General features: G+C 41.0%; 1 protein-coding gene across 6 annotated transcripts in view; it reads right to left on the bottom strand.

Moving 5' to 3' along the window:
* satb2 (SATB homeobox 2) overlaps positions 1–11,512 on the bottom strand; it is a 55,407-nt gene extending 43,895 nt beyond the window's left edge. For 4 of the 6 annotated variants that reach the window (XM_063888215.1, XM_063888217.1, XM_063888216.1 and 1 more), the window contains exon 1: positions 1,924–2,496. The gene's annotated coding sequence lies outside the window, so the exon portion shown is untranslated. Of the gene's footprint in view, positions 1–1,923; positions 2,497–6,849; positions 6,954–11,407 lie in introns of those variants that run through there. The other 2 variants (XM_063888212.1, XM_063888213.1) reach the window with 2 other exon arrangements.
* Positions 11,513–18,246: the final 6,734 nt, after the last annotated feature.

Here is an 18,246-nt window from a genome sequence, read left to right as displayed (position 1 = left end):
AGCAAGCCTATTTTAATTATATCAATTCTACATTTAGTAATACGTGTAAAAACATTGCTTTTAATAGAAATCTGGATTCTCCAAATCCTCCTTTTATATTTTCCGTAGGTGAGAAATCCTAAAACTACGCGCGTAATTTGTTGAGAAAAAGACGTAAAAACATAAACGTATTTCTGCCAGTTTTGGAAAATATGAATCACCCTGCTTGTGTTTGTAAAGGTCAGAGAGGCTGGGAGTAGCTGCTGTCAGTGTGAGGACGCTCTGCTTTCAGAAAATAAATGAGAATTAAGAGGATTTTAAAGAGGGAAACGAGACGAAGCGCATGCCCTTCTTCTTGTCCGCGAGACGCTTTAAAGCCCTTACTTTCAAACTCACAATTAATCTAACATGTTTGTTTGTGTGTGTGTGTGTGTGTGTGTGTGTGTGTTTCTTTACGTTTCTGCTCCTGGTTTGACGGTCTGCAGGCAGGCTGCTTCTCATTTTTGACGCATTTGGCTTCAGTTTGTGAGGATTACGCTGCAGCAGCCAGCAGGCCTGAACTTCCCCACAGTCCCCAAGCACACACACACACACACACACCTGAGATTTGTCATATTTATATTTCTGACTCATTTTCACCCACTCTCGGTGTGTGTGTGTGTGTGTGTGTGTGTGTGTGTGTGTGTGTGTGTGTGTGTGTGTGTGTGTGTGTGTGTGTGTGTGTGTGTGTGTGTGTGTTCTCTCGGAGGCTCGGTGTTTGTGTCCCCTGTGCTGCAGAGGTTAAAGGCCCGTGTTGGACACCTCTCCGTCCCCTCGGTAGGTTTTATTCAGCAGCCCCGTCCCCGTGTCACCGGCGCACGTTCACTTTGAGGATTATATTTAAACTCTGCACGTGTTAACCAGTAACACCAGTGACACCAGTAACACCAGTGACACCAGTAACACCAGTGGCGGTAATGGCTCATTAATTATTTTTCCTAAAGTGTTAAAAAGTCACAAAGTGTTTTTTGTGGCGCATATGTTCTCAAAAAACAGGATTTATTTTCACCCTATTAGATTTTAATGTGCACACACACACACACACACACACACACACACACACACACACACACACACACACACACACACACACACACACACACACACACACACACACACACACACACACACACACACACACACATTTAAATACATTGCTAATATAAATTATTCTGACCGTGTGTGATAAATCAAAACACACATTACCACGCGTCCATACAGCTTTAAAAAGGCAGCAAAAATCATCGTCTTAAATATTTAACTCACGATATTCAGAAATGGGTTGAGCCTTTAATGCATTATATATAGGGACCTATATCTCCGGATTAAGCTGCATATTTAATAAACTGTTTTAAATGTAACTAATAATCCGTTAAAGTAGTTCCAATAGCAGCTAAACGAAATACATTTGACTGCAGTGCAAGCTGAAATGTTTTATGCATGCAGAATGAATAAGTAAAATAGGATTTAAGTTGTGAAAACTTCATCAAAAGTAATGCATTAATAGCATTATATAATAAATAGTATTATGGTATTTATATTATTAAAATTGATGATTTGGATTAAATGACGGTAAATATTATTATTACACTAATAAGTGCAATAAAAGGGCTCATTATTAAGATGTTTTAGTATCTTTATAATTATTCTAGTTAAGGTATAGTTAGGCTGAGATAAATACAACGTTTTCTAATGAATATTATGAATGCTACCTTTATTTTCTAATAACTTCTTTATCATTTAAATGCAGTTTAAGCGCTTTCAGTTGAGTAGGTGAACTTGGAGGCGTCTTCAGTGCTGACCTGACCAGTGTGTGTGTGTGTGTGTGTGTGTGTGTGTGTGTGTGTGTGTGTGTGTGTGTGTGTGTGTGTGTGTGTGTGTGTGTGTGTGTGTGTGTGTGCTCACTGTTTACGGCGTGTCTGTAGCGCTGCTGGCCGCTGAGGAGGCTCTGTCCATTGAGCAGCAGTATTGGATCCAGGGCTGGGCTGTGCTTCGGCTCCTGACGCACTACTTCTTCTCACACGACCCTCTGCCAAATGCTCCGACTCTGGACACTTCTGGGACCGGACCGAAGATCCACAAAGAAGAAGGAGGAGGAGGAAGGAGAAAAGTTGGAGACCGTGTGGCGGAGAGGGAGAGGAGAAGGAGAGATTGCGCGTAAAGCAGCCGAGGGAGGATGCTCTTCTGTCAGGGAAAGCAGAGGCGGAGAGACCGTGTGAGTTCTGGAGGTCGAAAAAATGATAGAAACGCTTCACTTTTCCCTCTAAGTCAAAACGCGTTTTTGTTTCCCTTCCTCTGAACACATGGCTTCATCCTCGGAGGTAAAATAGCGCAAAAACTACCGCCTAAACAAACCCAAAAGCGTTAAGACAAAACACGGAGGAGCAAAGACCGACGTGAGAGTTCCACTAACAGCCGGATTTATCGGTGCTAAAAGGACCGGTTTCTAATCAGAGTCACTTTCAATCTTTCCTGTGCCAACGGGCGCACTGACTGATAGAGGGAGGAGAGAAGGGAGGAGAGACAAATAGAGAGGGAGGGAGGGAGAGAGGGAGAGGAGGAGGCGTCAAAAACCTACCCATGAAAGCATGCTGTGGGCCGGATCTCACTTATAGGAGGCATAACATGATACACAAGTGACTTTTTTAGGCCATTTTGAACCAGATGTCAATGTGCATTACGCGTGGATTCTGAACTTTAATATCCTCAGATTTCAATATGGTGTCTCCATTAACACGTGCAACCATTTCTTAACCATATCTACAGCCATCTTCTTCACAGGCCATCATTTGTGTACAAGTGTTCACTTTGTTCCTCATAAATCTGCTTTTTTTTTAGGCCATTTTGAGCCAGATCAAAGGTGCATTACGCATGGATTCTTAACTGTAATATCCTCGCTTTATTTGGTGTCTCCATTTAACATAAACAGTTGTGCAATAACTCCTTAATCATATCTGATGAGCTCCTCTTCACAGGCCATAATTTGCAGCTGGCTATCAGAGAGACCTTGACACGAGACAGAGGAGAGATAGAGCTCCGTGTTCCCTGCTAATATGTTCTGCTTCCCGCAGCACTAACTTATCAGCTGCACCCTAATACTTTCACACATGTCAGTATCATCCCGCAGATAATCACCAAGGTGAAGTCCATGCATGTTAATAAGTAGCCTATAATAAGTGCCTTCTGCTTATTAGATGCCCTCAATACAACAGCAGTGTCTCTGTTAATGATAAACCTGCGCGCTGTGTGCGTAGACCTCACACCCCTCCAAATATTTGCCCTTAAATGCATGCAAAGGCTTTTAAAAAAATCGTAGTTTTGAAAGTTAAAGCAAGGTGCAGATTGTGGGTTTTACTCAACATGCAAATTCCAAAATTAATACTGAAACAATGCAGAGAAATGCGTAATGCTCAGGTGTGCACATTTGGATAATTGGAGCTACACAGAGAGCGTCATTCTTCAGGATCATCAACAATTAGACATTAGTGCTTATAGGAAGATTTTATGCCGCACACTGGACGATCATTACGCACAAACACGTACAGATGTAACAGTAAAAATGGAGAGAAGTGCTTGCTGCGCACATTTGGAAACACATCCGAGCTCCATAAAGACACAGCGTCATTACAGACGATCCATTAGCGCTTTTATGGATAGGTTTTTAAGGGGTTTAACTTCCATGTCTGACTGAACAGTTAATCATTTGAAACCTGATGTCAGTGTGTCTGATAAATAAGGAAGCCGGTGAGGGTCAGGTGATACTAAAAACGTACATTTAGGATGTTTTGCTGAATACACAATTACGTAAATTCTTAACAAATAGATGAAACATGTTCAATTATGAAACTGTGGAAAGGTAGATCGTTCCTCAAAAAACACTGAAGCGAGGCCAGTGCATAAGCAGAACCAAATAAGACCATCCATTATTAACAAACATTTGTCTTCGCTTTTCTGCAGCTCAACTCCTGTCTGTGATTCTCCCAGCCTGACTCATCCCACCACCGTGTCTATAACAACAGGGAGGGGGGGGGGGGGGGGGGGGCTTTCATGCACATTTTAACGAGAGTATGCGTAACCGAGTTGAGCAACCGAAACGGAGCCACAGGTTTGAAACATCTGCAGCAGTGAGACTGTCTCAGTGCATAAAATGTGTCCGAGCCTGACTCTCTGCTGCAGGGGGCACGCTGCGACAATGGAGGGGCAACAGCGAGAAGAAGAGGAGGAGGAGGAGGAGGAGGAGGGGGGTCCTGGATGCGTGCTTCGGGGCCTTGGGTGATCAAGGGAGGTTAAGTAGTCGGGAGCAGATCCGCGTTGCTTTCCAGGAAAGAGACTGGAGCTGAGACTGGAAGCTGCACAGGCCTGGTTTTGGAAGATGTGTCCCCTTGATCAATAGCAGGTAGATGCAAAGCACTATAACGCTGTATTGAGTAAAATGACTGAGACAAAACCCTGTGTACTCTTAATTAAACCAGCTTCAGATAGTCACGCTCTCACTCTGCATCACATTCCCGTTTAGAACAGAGGGAGTCAGTTTTCACTCTACTGGAATAAATATAGGCACAAAAATATGCATTTTTTTATGGAGAAGAATGGTGCCATGATTCAGGGATCATTTATATTTAGTTGGTGGTTTGCAGAAAGTGAACTCGCACCAGCACTCCAGCTATAACACAACGTGATTTTTCAAGTTGGTTTGCAACATTTCCAGCACTGAGTATGTGCGTAAAATGCATCCAACCCTGGCTGTGTGCTGGGGAGGGTTAATGGAGCAGCGTGTGGAGAGGGCACCAGCGAGAAGGACTCGAACCAGCGACACATCAGAGCCAAGTTCCTACGGTCTGAGCTACTGCCACAACATTTAAAGCATGTCGTGCACTACATCATCCACGCTGTACCAAATCTGTCAAATCCGCCTCCATGCAACATGTTGAACTCTCCTTTTTACGCAGCCTGTGATCAGACACCTGGCCGCTCTGCAGAGCAGCGAAGAGGGATTAAATGAGAGCAGCTTTATCGCCAATTGCATTGGAAAGGATAATGATTATCAGTTGATTTATATTACGTATTAGTTCACCTGGATATTTTAACACTGGCGAGGGATAAATAAAGAAACAGATCTAATCAAACCATTTCTAAAAAAACCTGCAGAAGGGATTTCTCGCGCAGGTTGTCGCGATGCTTCTTCGTGACATTTACGAGTGGATTCCTGCAGCTATTTTCATTTCACCGTAAAGGGCTCGTTAGAGGGTGAAAATAAGTCCATTTCAAGCTGTATTTCTCACCATGCAGGCCGTTAAACCCGGAGTGGCTGCGGTTTTTGGATAGGGCGATATTCAGCTGCACCCACATCACGTGACCTGTGGCATGTGCAGTTTATTTAAGAGTGTTTAAATTAAATGGACTGGTTAAAACTTTGGAGGTGGGTTTGCATTAATATTTCGTTTGGTTGTTGCTTTAAATGTAGAGTTTCATGCATGTGGTTAATTTTCCATCATTTCTACGTATTGAAGAAAAGTTATTTTGGATTGAATATTTAAATCGCTGCAGTTAAAAGTGCATTTTAACCCAAAAAATACACAAAATCAGACTCAAGATTCACATTCTTTCTGTCTTTTTTCAGTATTTTAAAACGTTTTTCTTATTTTACGAGGAGATATAAAATGGAGCTTCAGTTTCTGCACAGAAAGTGTGCGTGAACATCCTCTCCGAGTCTTTATTCAAACAAATGTTAACTAACTGCATGTTGGCTCATCGCGATGGGGCTGCAGAAGCTGAATTATTGAAGCCCGGCGGACACACACACACACACACACACACACACACACACACACACACACACACACACACACACACACACACACACACACACACACACACACACACACACACACACACACACACTTAGACTTTATATATCCTCCATTTCCTGGGGAAGGGGGATAGGAGCCCAAACAGGCGGAACGAGCTGCACAATGGAGAGCAGAAGAATGAAATATTGATCCGTGAAAGAACCCGGATGGAAAACAAATCCGTCTGCCGTTAATCACGGATGAGAGTCTCATGATAAACATACAGGATATTATATATATTTTAATATTATCAAGTATTAGATAAATCTAGATTAGTAATCTAAGGGTTTCGGGATGTTGTGTATCTTCTTCTTTACTTCATGTCTAAATCTATATTTTCAATGTGTCTCTCTTATTTTATTGTATGTTATGTGGACATTAATATATATTTACGTTTATAAATATTATTTATTATTTGTATTTTATTAGTTTATTTACAGTTGATAATAACTTGTATTTTAATTAATGTGCATTTAGCTGTGTCCAAAAACAATCCCAATTCCGGATGAATAAAGTACAACGTGTCGCCCCCTCACCCCGTGTGTGTGTGTGTGTGTGTGTGTGTGTGTGTGTGTGTGTGTGTGTGTGTGTGTGTGTGTGTGTGTGTGTGTGTGTGTGTGTGTGTGGCCGATCACCTCCAACCATCCTAAAAAGGCGAGCAGAAAAGAATAACAACATTTTATTTTTTCACTTCCAAGGAGCAGAGCGATTTATAGAAAGTGACCCCGTGCACTGTGCGCGCGCGCGCGCGCGTGTGTGTGTGATTTGAAGCAGAGCAGAACTCCGGCACAAGACTCATTTAAAATTCAAGAAGTCAGCAGAATAATTTAGAGAAAAATGCATCTGGCTTGGATCATGCAATAAAAAATACATTAATAAATAACCGGATTGTTTAGCCTCGAATCAACATTATGGAAGTATGTATTATATAGGGGGGGGGGCATGCATACATTTATGCATTACAAACATTAAGTGTACGCACTTTTTGAATTAAAGGATCGGGTTGTGGATGTTCGGCTTCAGTGCTGCGTGTTGCTGCTGATGGCTGTGTGTCTGGTGTCATGTGGAACAGAGGAGCATCAGTTGTGCAAACAGCGCGGCTGTGTGGTGAACAGGAAAAGACAGAAAAACACGTAACAGAAAACAGCAAGGCCAAGGAACCAACACATTCTATTTTAGAGTCAAATTAAGTCACATGTGGTCCCTTTCTAAATGAGATTATTTGCCTTATTTTAGCAGAGCTGTTGCTCTGTGCGCGTCACATGCAAATGATGTTGATTACAATTCTAAATCGATCGTAGAAATCCACACATTTCGGTCAGAATTCGTGGATTTCGGAATATAATGACATGTCAGGAGGCTTTTACCTGGTGAAATATACATATTGATTAATTAAACAACTCCCTATTTTCGTTGTTCGTTCGAAAGCTGCGATATCTGTCAGAGACGGAGCTCCAGACTCTGAACAAATCACACTTTTCTAATTAAATCCTAAACTTATTTCGGTGTTTGCTAAGATGTTGTAAAGGGACGACAAACGAACCACGGTGTTTTCTGATGAAAGACAATCGCTTTCATATCGATATTTTTAATAAAGCGTTACCTGATTAACTCGTTTGGAAAATGGTTTCCCAGAGATGGTGATTACTGAGGAAAACGGGTCGGAAAATCGCCTTAATGGTCCAAATAATGGCGGGAAATAGAATCTGAAATACGAGACTCAGGTAAATAATGGACATAATTATGACTGAAACATGATAATAGAATAGTATGACTGATTTAATAACAACATGCTAGATATTTCCTTCATAATAAAATAACAGTAATTAATATTGTTATTTATCTTATTATAATTAATCATACATTTAGAAATAATATATACAGTTTACACCGGCCCTTTTATTTTACCCACAGTACATTATTCATTTGAATCAGCATTATATACTTATTATTGGGCCTTTAATTATTATTATTATTTAGTATTATTGTCATTATTATTATTATTATTATTACTATTATTACTATTATTATTATTATTATTATTACTATTATTATTATTATTATTATTATTATTATTGTTATTATGAATAGTATTATATTTGGTAAGGACAGAGTAGACATCAGTACTCATTAATTATACATATATTATTATTATTGTTGTTGTTGTTATTATTGTTATTATAGCCTGCTTTTTATATTGGTATTTCTCCCGTGTCCCGCAGTGTTCCTCTGGATTAAACCCTGGTTCTGGAGACTCTCAGATTTAATTGAAAACGAAAGTAACTCACGCGCAACGCACAACAGACGCGCGACACAAAACAGACGATTAAACAAAAACATGAGCAAAAATAAATACATATTTCTGCAGAACACCTTCTTCACATTTCTGTTATTCGCCTGATTATAAGGAACAAACAGGACTCAGCTGTAAGGCCAAAACGTGTTTTACTTCTGTGCGTAATTGCGCAGATTCAAAGGCCTTCACGCAGCTTTCCTCCGCATTAAATACATTGTTTTATTCCTCCTGTGAGCAGCTTTATTACCCCCCCAGGTTGCATTAGAGAGTGTGTGGTTTGTTAAAGCGCTAAATGATTTTAAAGGATGTATCTCGTTTCCCTGCAGGATTAATTTGTCTCTCTCTCAAGACTTTCCTCCAAATTGCTTCCATGCAGAGGTCACGACTCGCGGGTCCATTATTGCTGCTTCACACCATTTCTCTTCCGAGGAGCTCCACACACACACACCCACACCCACACACCCACACACACACACACACACACACACACACACACACACACACACACACACACACACACACACACACACACACACACACACACACACACACACACACACACACACACACACACACACACACAGAAGGATAAGTGGTTTACCTTTATCCCCCATTACTCTAAAACATATATTAATATAGATCAATAATAGCAGTAATCCTGGCCTTGATAGTTGAAATAATTGTCATATATTTTGTAAAAAAGGCATTAATTGATAATTAATTGATTATTGAAACACATAGAAATAAAATCAGTAACCTTTTAGACTTCTAAATCAGTAAATACGTTCAAACTGTGCACATCTTTGAAATATCATCCTTTGTTTCTGCACAAATAAAACACTATCAATAAAAAGTCTTGAAGTTTTAACTCATTTTTAAATATGAAACGATGCAGTAAAGATCAAAACAAAGCCTTGGATAATACATGCGTAGGAACAAGGTTGAACATCAATTATTAAAAAACTTATTAAAGGATCTTTGGACGAGTGATGAGCATTTACAACTCATTTTAACTTCATAGACAGGCAAAACATTTTGAACCTCAAATGTTGTTCAAATGTGTGGTTTTTATCTTATTTAAAAAAGAATTACTAACATAAATAAAGTAAAGTTACATTTTTATTAAACAACAGGTATTTTTAGAAAGAGAAATGTTGATGATTTCACCGTTATTTTCCTTTAAAATGCAAAAATGGGATTAAAATCAAGCTTTTATTAGACTTGCATCAACAATCTGACCTTTAACGTCTAAAAAAAGATGCAAAAGTCATATTTTAAAATGCATAAACTGTCAATAATGTGCACGTTCTGTTCCTTTGCACCACACAGGATTGTTTTTGCTTTGGGTGAGACCTCGGGTCCCTCGCTGGCGGCCCCCTTTTTTCCTCCCAATAAGTTCTTTACCTGAAATCAAATCCGCCCTCCTAACGAGGGGGGTGGGGGGCGAGCGTCAGCACTCTGCACTATGTCATTGGGAACAAGTATTTGACAGTTGGAATTATCTGTAAATACTTCATTAAAGTGCGCAGGAGTTCCCCTCCCGTGCCCCACGCTCCACCTCTGGTACGATTTACAAACGATAACATAAACACTTTGAAAAAGAAATTCAATTCTCATTTGAAAAGAATTGGAAAGAGGAGGAGGGAGGGGGGGCAGAGGTGGAGGTCTGGGTAATGAGGTTTGGAAAGTGTGTGCAGGGTTTACTCGTCTTGCACACACAGACCTTTCTGACTTGTTTCAGGAACAAAATGATATAAAACATCTTCATTTTAAGGCAATTATTAAGCATTTAAAACAAACTAATGCAGTGACATGCTTTCTTTAAAGGCCAGATACAATAAAGAGCTGATTCCTTATTAAAGTTGTGTTTTATAAACCTCCTGAGTCAAATTCTATCTGCAAAAAATCGTAGTTTTCCAAAAAGGAGAGCTATAGGATATGTATTTCTTGGTGCTCTATGCATCCACAATGGAATAATTAGAATGTCAAGTGCTCATGGTCAGCCTCCATATGAAACCTAACAGATAGGACAGTTTTTATATCACAATTCTTAGCATTTTTGGATCTAAATTCATTTGGCAGAAGAACTCAAGTCTTTCCTTTAAGGTTAAAGCAGTCATACCAAAAGTCCCACGTTCAAAATGTTACTTAAGTAAAAGTGTTAGACCTAAAAGTACTCCCTATGCACAACGGCCTTTTTCAGAGTATAATATAAAATATATCCCTGGATTATAATTAGTGATCCGTTAATGTGAGCATTGCAATTTATATTTACAACAATTAAATACGGTTTCAAATAAATGTAGAGGGATACAAAGTCAATCATCAAAAGTGTACTCGATGAAACAGTCTTTCCACTACTTAGACTACACACACACACACACACACGGGGACACACACACTGCAGAAAGTCACTCCAAATTCACATCGTGGTCCTCCCCCTGTCAGTCTGTCTGTCTGTCTTAATAACGCCTCTTAAACCTGAGAGGAAACACAAACTGATCCCCTTTAAAAGTGACGACGATGAGGGGGGGGGGGGATTGTCAAATATTAAAGAAAGAGACTGAAGAAAGAAGCTTTTATATTTCCATGACAGGAGGTAACATCTTAAGGCTGCAACTACAGATCATTTTCTTGTGAATGACTGTCTATAAAATATAGGAAGACGTCCCGTTTCCCAAAGCCGAAAGGTGTGGGAAGTTATGGCTTTTCTTCCCAGTGAAGCACTTTTAAAGTATTTGTAGTCTGCTTGAGTATTTCAATTTATGCTACTACATTTCTGGTATTTATTATATATAATTATATGTTTACACTTCCTCTCAGAGGCTGCTTTATACGTGACAGCTTTAGTTACTTAGATTAGTTTTTCATCCCCTTCTTTCTGAAAAAGCATTGTTTTGTCACTCCCAAACCCACAAATAGTCACTTAAATATGGTGTAAAAAGGGGAAAAGCATAAACATAACAAACTATTAGTGGATTATCAAAAATAAATTGCAATAATTAGTAAATCTATCAATTAACTGATTGATTTGGACTCCTGGTTGCAGCTTCAGTGGATCTGCAGAAAGCCAGAACAAAGAATTGTTTTAACACCACACACTCCACGTGATCGAGTCGGAGAACGAAGGACGCCTGCGAACATGTACAACAACCCCCCCTACACACACACACACACACACACACACACACACACACACACACACACACACACACACACACACACACACACACTCAGGTCCTACCATAGAGCCTGCTGGTCCCCAAAGTTCTCTCTGAACGTTTCGTCGGCGTCACAAATGTCCCAAACGTCTACAACTCACAGACAAGCGAACGGCCTTGTGGGTAAACAACGGTGTGTGTGTGTGTGTGATGGTGGATGGTTTCACTTTGCACCCTCCCCCCCCCCACCACCACAACCCCCCCCCCCCCCCAAAGTGGGCAGGGCCAATGCATTCAAAGTAAATGTCAATCATTTACTGTCAGACACCAACGAGGAAGCTTTTGTCTCCCAAAGTAAATCCCTTTGATTTCACTAAAGTGAGTCAATGATTGAAAACATGCAGCGAGGGACACCCACACCGGCCTGTGGGGTATTTACAGCGTCTGAGTGTGTGTGTGTGTGTGTGTGTGTGTGTGTGTGCGGGGTCCTGAGTGGCTGTCATAGCGATAATGATCAGGCGGGCTGCGGGGTCAGAGGTGACCTCATGCTGTGATCTCCTGTTTGTTATTGCTATGCTGCCCTTGGACGGGTTAACATAGCACACACTGCATCAGCTGCTGCGTGCACTTCCTCTGACTCTCACAGACACACACACACACACACACACACACACACACACACTTTGAGACACAGACAGTGCTTGAGAGGCGTCTGAGGGTCACTTCCACATGTTGATGGGCTCTCAGTGAACTATCTAACCTGCTGAAATGTCATCCCTCTGCAGGAGGAGACATCTAGACGTGCAGTTTACTCACAGCTCTGGAGGTAATAAATAACTGGTTGCATGCATTAAATACAGATTGTCTGCAATAAGTCATGCACTATTTAAGAAAGCCCAAGGTTTTTTAAAGAAATCTCAACTTTAACTCATGTAGGGCTCAAAGCAATGTTTTTTATTGCCTTTAATTCAAGGATTTTTTTACATTTTTCGGTTGTTTTGTCTATAAAATGTCGGATAATGGAAGAAATATGTGCGTCAGTGTCTCCCCAAAGCCCAATAAGACATCCGCAAGTGTGTTTTTAGTGAAGGAAATCCAAGATATTCAGGTTACCGTCACAGGGAAGTAAGGAATCAAGAAGCTGGAATCACAGGATTGAATTCTTTTCTTTTTTAAAAACAGATAATTCTGAAAATTGTTGGCAATTAATTCAACTAATCAATTAAACCAGTTAACTGTGTTTCTCTAGTTCCAAAACTGTTAATGGGAAACAGGTTGTTGACATTTAGAAAAAGGAGTGAAAGAAGCCCTGTTTTTAGGGCTGCACCGTCATCAGAATTAAGACGTATTGTTTAATATGATATTCCTGGATGCTTTTTATTTACCTCTCCTAGAATAAAATACATGTTTTCGGAGGGTTTACGTTGACAGCTCAGCAGGAGTTTGTGCGGCTGCAGGGTTTAAAGGTTAATAAACATTTCCTTCTTGCATCAATAAAGTCGTCCCTCTTTTGTTTCCGGATGTCACTGATGTTGTGGCTCCGTAACCGAGAAGGTTTTATGCTAAATTTGTTAAAAGAAACCTTTGTTACAGAAACGCCGGATCTGCTTTGGATTACATTTGTGGATCTGGTTTCGTTCTGTTGTTTAAACAATGCCTTCATAACAGAAAACGCACAACAGAGAGGACGAGGAGAGCTAATAACATTTACTGTGGTGCAGGTCGGAGGTATTTGTGCTTAGTTCTTGAGTACATCCAAGTTATATTACTCCCATCATAGCTGTCATTTATACTGGGCATGCTGGGAACATGGCCCCACCACTTTGCATTCGGATCATTTGTTAAAAGTGATCTGAACAAAGCATGCTCAAAGAATTACACACTTTGGGAACATATCCAGGACTGGTCACACTTTCTGGGTGGATTTCTGCTGAGCCAACGTTTAATATTAGTAATGATGGAAGAGAGAACAGTTAAAGCTGTCGTTGCTCCCGCTTTGCAGCAGCGTAGCAGAGTTACTGAGCTATTGTCAACACAAGTATGTATGTATTGTTTGCAGGGGGGGGGGGGGGGGGGGCTTAATGCAGCAGTGGTTTCTTAAATCTGAAAAAAGATTCCCCACTACTCTTTCTAACAAAGTGACACCCATGAATCCCTCACTTGTACTTTAAGGGTTTCAATGCAGGACTTTCCACTGGAGTATTCACAGTGAAGTGTCACTGCTTAAGTCCACCGCTGTGATTATGTAAATACCAAAACATGTAGTAAAATAACTCAAAGCATGTGTACATCTCACATTTTGCACATGATAATACTCATTTTCACATTATATTATATTTTAAACGTCAATTCAGGAGGCTACTGTTGTTATCAGACACTTTGCAGGTGAAAAGGGTTTTCATGTTTTAAAAAGGGAGAAATGAGGTGAAAAGAGTCTGCACTAAACAGTAAAAACAGAAACATACGTTTAAATATTCTCAACAGCAATAAAGTCGAGCATTTACTCTTTGCACATCTTGTAATGCTATATGTTTTACTGCTAATCCACTACATTTCATCTAAAGCTAAAGTAAGCCTTTCAGATTCAGCATTAAAAAAAATTCTAAGGATGAAAACTGAGGTACGAAAAGATAAATTGATTATTTTACAAAAGGTTAGAAGGAAAGTTGTCAACATCAATCATTTGTGCTTCCAAACTGAGTTTATGCAACACTTTTTACAATCTAATGTCATTTATATAATAAAATATCACCTTTGTCTCCAGAATAAGGACTTTTTGCTGATAATTACTCTGTATTTTGACTTGTAATGGAGTATTTGACATTACTGTATTGGTTTTTGGAATTAAAGTAAAGGATCTTAATGCAACTTTCAAGCTAGACTCCTGGAAGCATACATCCTGAAAGCGCCGCCTCACATCTCACAGGATTTGATGCATTTAATGGAGCCTCAATGATATTTTTGCGGTGCAGCCTCCACACAAGTATAACAGCAGCCACATGAGTGTGAGTGTGTGTGTGTGTGTGTGTGTGTGTGTGTGTGTGTGTGTGTGTGTGTGTGTGTGTGTGTGTGTGTGTGTGTGTGTGTGTGTGTGTGTGTGTGTGTACAGCAGAGGTATGCTAATGGAGTCAGAGGATAGCGCTGTGTGCGTCACGCGGCTCCTCTGAGGACGGTGGTCGGATGCCCACCCACCTCCATCATTTTCATACTTCAAACACTCAACAAGAGCCACTAATACAGAACATGTTGGGGGGTGGAGGGCCACAGCGCCGGACAGAGAGAGGAGGAAGGAGAGAGGATCGACTCAATCAGACGATATTTATGGTGCGGGGAGGTTTAAAATCAATGTGAGCAGGACCGGCTTTATAACCGCTGTTCAAATAATCTGAAGATAACGACATCGTGTGGACATGATCGCTATGTTATGGTCTTATGTACCAATAACAGACATGACCTTGTTGATTTTTGGTTTTATTGCACTTTGAGGTGTGTCCTTTCCCTGTAGTTTGTAATACTGTACAGGATTTGGTGCATGTAAATGGTCTGCAAAGGCTAGAATTCCCTAAAATTCCCCTTCAGAGGGAGTTTCTCTCTCACATACATCTGCATATAGATACTTTGCTGTGTGTGTGTGTGTGTGTGTGTGTGTGTGTGTGTGTGTGTGTGTGTGTGTGTGTGTGTGTGTGTGTGTGTGTGTGTGTGTGTGTGTTTTGTTTTGCTAAAGCTGTGAAATGAAAACAAATGGGAATCCTAAGCGAGGTGAACATGACGGATGGAGCTGCTCAGAGGGAACAGAAGCATTAGTGTGTATGGAGAGTGGTCTGGTTTGGCACATGTGTGTGTGTGTGTGTGTGTGTGTGTCTATGTGTGTGTGTGTGTGGGGGGGGGGGGGGGCGCTGGTAATAGAGGAATGACAACGCAGATGAGGGGAATGGAGGCAGTGAAGGTCTGACATTGCCAGAACCTGCCATGTGTCGTTGATTAACCGCGTGGAGTTGCAATGATTTAGTTGACAAAGCATCACATCAGTGCAGTGCATCCAAGTGTGTGTGTGTGTGTGTGTGTGTGTGTGTGTGTGTGTGTGTGTGTGTGTAGATTAATGATCCCAGGGAAAGCCAGATACATGTTGACATAAAGCGAGGTGCCAAAGTGATACCATTACATTGTTTTATTTCTCACGGTGCTATTTTTCTTTTATTACCCAGAGGTTATTGAGTGTGACTGCAACACGTTTCTCGGAACTGGTGCTCAGCAGCAGTAAATATTTAAGAAATGAACATTAACTTAATGTTCCACATGGGGAATGCAAGTCCTCACATTCAGAAACAACAATTATACAGCATGTCACATCTGGTGAATGGCACCTTCACACATTTTGCATGAGAAAGTTTGAGTAAATTGATCATTTTTGGAGGAAAAGCTACGAAAATATATATTTAATTATTCATATAACGAAGAGGTTATTGAGTGCGACTGCAACACTTATTTTGAAGGGGTGCTCACACAATGATTCATGCAGCAACGATAAAAAATTAACAGCCATTTTCTAGTTCATTTTTTGCTGCAAATTAAATCTTAAGCTTTCAGTTTTGGTGTCAGGAAAAAACCCAAACAAAATAAATGGTTTGGTTTTGGACCGACAAGCCTTTTAGAAATTACACAGTAGGGTTAGAACTGGTTTCATGGACTTTAAGTTTGCAGGAAAACTCTTAAAAGAGCGTCAAATCACATGAATAAGGGTAAAAAAATGTGTGTGAGTGTGAGTGTGAGTGTGTGTGTGTGTGTGTGTGTGTGTGTGTGTGTGTGTGTGTGTGTGTGTGTGTGTGTGTGTGTGTGAGTGTGTGTGTGTGTGTGTGTGTGTGTGTGTGTGTCCACGCTGAAGAATGAATAAAGTATTTCTGATTTCTGTAACAGCATAAAAACTACATCTAAAAATGTACAGTACATCTACATTTCACTGCGTCAAGGATAGTGCGTGTGTGTGTGTGTGTGTGTGTGTGTGTGTGTGTGTGTGTGTGTGTGTGTGTGTGTGTGTGTGTGTGCGTGCGAGCGAACGTGTGAGAGGTGAAAGGGCCAGGTAGACTAGACAAGAGGAGTGGATAAGTGAGGGACAGGAGCAGCCGACACTTTTCTCAAACTCAAGCCGGACCTGTTTTATCTCAACGTCGGGAAAGACAGAGGGAGCGAGGTCTTTGCAGGGACAAGGCCAGGCTCGACGTGTGTGTGTGTGTGTGTGTGTGTGTGTGTGTGTGTGTGTGTGTGTGTGTGTGTGTGTGTGTGTGTGTGTGTGTGTGTGTTGAGATGAGGTTGCTGTAGGTCTGGAGGTCTGTCTGTTTGTCTGTGGAAGGCCTGCTCCTGGGGCTAACTGATTAGGCTATAATTTGAGGGGGTGTCTTGAGGGAGCAGCCCACCGCCTCCACCCACGGGAGGCTGGCGTTGGTGCAACAGGACCCCGAGACGTATCAACACACACACACACACACACACACACACACACACACACTTATGAAATGATGGATAAGCAGACGTGGGGATTGAGAACAGGAAGTGATGATTTAAACAGAGCGCCACAGACGCCAGCAACAGAACTACTCCCCCACACACACACACACACACACACACACACACACACACACACACACACACACACACACACACACACACACAGAGTGGAAGAAGCAGGTAAGCTTTGAATTATGCTTCTCATTCACGTCACCAGTGTAAAGTAATTTCATTTAAAGCGGCAGCAATCAATATTTCTCTGGATCAACAGCGGATCTCAGGACGACCTGTATGTGAGAAGTGTTGCTGGTCGTGGAGAAGTTTCCCCCTGAGCGCTGAAGGGTGTTTTAACCTCTTTCAGCTCTTTGTTTTGGTTTTAAGCGCCATAACTTCACTCTTTCATCAATCTTGTTTTCAGCTTCAGCTTTTAAAACCAGCCGTGGTAATTGCACTTGAATCTTATGAGTAAAACGTACTCAAAGTTAGTTACATCGCTCTCACACTGTACCTTTAGCTAATAATGGAGAAAAATACGGAGATACTTTGCTAATGATGCTAAAAGTATTTACATATTCTAAGATATTCTACATATATTTCACTGTTTTTATTAAATATTTACTATTTCCTATTCTACCTTATTTTGAGTGTGTGTTTATTTGGCACCGATAAAGTAACTCTTATGTAATTACAGGGTTACATAGAAAGAAAACTCAGAGTATAAAGAGATACGTAAATACTGTTAAATTAAAACAACATCAGAAATATTAGGTGTTAGTCAGGAAGGCCAAACCAGTCAAACATTACATTTCCATAGACACTTTGCAACCTGTGCACACAACTGGTTTCTATTCATTATAAAGACAGCCAACATTCAAGTGCAGACAAATAAGAAGTAACCAGTAAAGGGACACCACTCAGCCAGCTAAACAAACAGAGTCTCTGATCACCAACAACAGCCACATGAAATCAATTCAAGCTTTTATATAGAATCAGCAGCAGAGGCCATAAGAAAAGCAGGGTGTAGAAACAAATCCACAGCCAGAAACACAACAGCAAAGAGAGAGAGAGAGACACACACACACACACACACACACACACACACACACACACACACACACACACACACACACAGCTTAGTTAGCTACTCGCCTGTTTGAACGTCATGTTGTGAGTGTCGTGCACCTTGCAGTCCTCCACAGTCTGCTGCAGGTTCAACTTCTCTGCTGGTTTATTCCCAATACAACATCCATTCTGGTCCCAGTATGTCCACTCATATCCTCAGAGACTCCGCAACACTTCGGTCAACAAGAGCCGCCATGATGCCGGCTTTGCCTTTCCCCCCTGAACCAAACAACGGCGCATATCGCGGCCTTCAGGTGCATTAGATAGCAGTGTTTGCAGGTGGGATTAACCGTGAGGA

This window comes from Eleginops maclovinus, chromosome 7 (assembly GCF_036324505.1).
Source record: "Eleginops maclovinus isolate JMC-PN-2008 ecotype Puerto Natales chromosome 7, JC_Emac_rtc_rv5, whole genome shotgun sequence".
In the NCBI taxonomy this organism is placed as follows: domain Eukaryota; kingdom Metazoa; phylum Chordata; class Actinopteri; order Perciformes; family Eleginopidae; genus Eleginops; species Eleginops maclovinus.
This window is presented reverse-complemented; position numbering and strand designations above follow the sequence as displayed.